Below are 2,715 nucleotides of genomic sequence, written 5' to 3'. Positions count from 1 at the left end.
ACTCACAGTCAAGATGAGGCTTCCCACGTCACTCAAAACAATCAATATAATCTTATGGGCATGCTCAAGTTGACAATATTGTCATCACACCCACTATGGGCAATATATTTAACTAGTTTTCAAACACCAATAAAGCTATATAATACCATATCTCTCCTCTTACAGAAGAGAAAGAATTTATTGTATTGCCATTTGTGCTCCCTACTTCAATACTGACACCCTGAAACGCATAGCCAACAGTCCTACCTGCCTCCATGTCTACAGGACACTTCAGCCTTGCTTGCTCCCTGTAGCCTCAGACATTGTTTCACACCAAGCTTAATGTCTCTAAAACTGTTGGTTTATAGAAGCGTGTCAACAGTTGCAGGGGCTCATGGGGGCATGTCATACTTGTTTGTCTTCCTCTGTGAAAAAAAGGATATTAAAAGTCAAGTCAGATAGAGTTATCATCCCAGGCCTGCATAATGGACCTGAGCCTTATATAGAATCAATTTTTTATTTAATTAATTTATTCAGATTACATCTCAATTGTTATCCTATCCCTTGTATGCTCCCATTCCTCCCTCCCTCCCACTTCTATTTTTTTTTTTTTTTTTTTTTTTTTTTTTGGTTTTGACCTATTTTATATTTTTTAATTGAAAAATAAAACCATTCATATTACATCTCAATTGCTATCCCATCCCGTGCATCCTCCCATTCCTCCTTCCCTCCCGCTTTCATCCCATTCCTCTTCTCTATGACTGTGACTGATGGGGACCTCCTCCCCTTGAATATGATGCTAGGGTATCAAGTTTCTTCTTGGTAATCTGCCATCCTTCCTCCGAGTGCCATCCTATTCTCCTGCCCTATGTCTGTGACCAAGGGGGACCTCCTCCCTGACTATATGGTCATAGGCTATCAAGTCTCATCTTGGTAGCCTACTTATTCTTTCTCTGAGTGCCACCAAGAATTTTTAATAGCAGGAATTTTGGGAGTGTAGCAGAAAAATTCTCAAAGCATCTCAGCTTATTTCACAAATTTATACAGTTGTTTGTAGCCATGATGAAACTCTCTCTGTTTCATGAAGAAATGAGCATATATAGATTTGTTCTATGGCCCTCTAAGCTCACTGCAGGAAAAAGTCTTATGGGCTCTGTTACCCTCCATTTCAGAAGAAGGATGAATGAACATCAAATGCCAGAGTCAAATACATCACTTTTTATGTTCTCTGATGTTTTCCTCCAGAGCACATCTTATAAATGACACCCAGACCTTCCTTGCATGCCTCTGAAAATAGAAAGTTCACTTGCTCGACATATACCCACCAGATAACTCAGATGCCAGGAGTAACTTTCTGGTATAGTGCTAAAAGTTGCTTCCCCAAACATCACATGGCAGGCCTGCTTCCAAGTCAATAATATTCCTTCATCTCTCTGGTAATTACCCATCCAACTCCAACTCCTTCCATCTCCTCAATCAGCATCCCACTCATTAACCAGCTCCTCTGCAGGGACCTTTGCAGCCTCCTCCTCAACTAGATTTGTTTTTCTCCAGGAAAGAAAACAGACATCAGAGAATTAGCTTTAGATTGCTAATTAGCATGCCTAGGGTTGTTAAAAAAAAAAAAAGAACACAGTTTAGCTTTTTTCCCCTCAAGCTAGCTATTACAGCTTTTACCTGGATTATCTTGATTTCTTAGTTATATCTGAAGTCCTGATTTTTAAACACATGTTGGCCTAGGCCTTGCTTAGAAAATGAAAATATCCTAAGAACAGTTTCTAGAGAGTCATGACATTGAGAGAAGGGGCAGATTTTTCATAAAGCCATATAACAATGGAGAGGAGAGGTTTCTCAAATGTCTGAGCTCATAAAGCAGTAGACTGAGAGTATTCAAAAACTCAAAATGATGTCAAGAGCATCACTGGGCAGACAGAAGACTATGACCTCTGGCCAGGTAGTGATGAGCCCGTGATTATCATTGTACCCAGCTAATATTGCTTCCATCTTTGCGTGGTAACGTTCGCGTGATCAGGTGAACAAAGCTGACCAAGGGATGAGGGGGATGGGCATAATGTGTCAAATACTTCTGAGACTGAATTAAGGAAATTAAAAAAATAAAATAAGATCTAGGATGGCCATCCTTTCATGTTTGTGGAACGCTGACTCCAGAACACATTTAAATCCACAAATGTGTGGTTTCCTTCTATAAATGGTGCTTTGCTTGAACCCAACCTTCATGCATCCTCCTATATTCTTTAAATCATCCCTATATTACTTACTAAATGCCCAATATTAGTAAATGCTTTCATCCTATATTATTTATTTAGAGAATTGTGATTTTTAAAACTCTGTACCTGTTCAGCATAGATGCACATTTTAAAATCACTTTTAACACAAGTGGTTGGATCCATGGATCTCGAGCTCAAGGAAATGAACATCTGCTTATACTTCCTTGTTCTTGTTTTCTTTCTGTAAGCATGATAAAACAGTCAACCAAAAGCAGCTTGTAGAGTAAAGGGTTTATTTGGCTTATACTTTCAGATCTCAGTCCATCACTGAGGGAAATCAAGGTAGGAATCTCAGCAGAAATCCTGAAGAAAGGCCTGGGCTTATGTTCAACTAGCTGCCTTAGCACAGCTCGGGACTATCTGCCTAGGGATAGTGATGCTCAGGGCAGGCTAGGACCTCCTACATCAATTAATAATAAAGAGGGCTAACAAGTCTCATCCTGGTAGT

General features: G+C 39.6%; 1 long non-coding RNA gene across 1 annotated transcript; it reads right to left on the bottom strand.

The window, feature by feature from the left end:
- Positions 1-303: 303 nt before the first annotated feature.
- Positions 304-2,449, bottom strand: LOC127201104 (uncharacterized). The gene is made up of 3 exons (XR_007832163.1): positions 2,334-2,449; positions 1,305-1,527; positions 304-404 (listed from the first exon to the last, which is right to left on the bottom strand). It is a non-coding gene; the product is annotated as an uncharacterized LOC127201104 (long non-coding RNA).
- Positions 2,450-2,715: the final 266 nt, after the last annotated feature.

The sequence above is a fragment of the Acomys russatus genome, chromosome 17, assembly GCF_903995435.1.
Source record: "Acomys russatus chromosome 17, mAcoRus1.1, whole genome shotgun sequence".
In the NCBI taxonomy this organism is placed as follows: domain Eukaryota; kingdom Metazoa; phylum Chordata; class Mammalia; order Rodentia; family Muridae; genus Acomys; species Acomys russatus.
The sequence above is the reverse complement of the archived record's forward strand: the minus strand, read 5'-3'. Positions and strand labels throughout refer to the sequence as shown.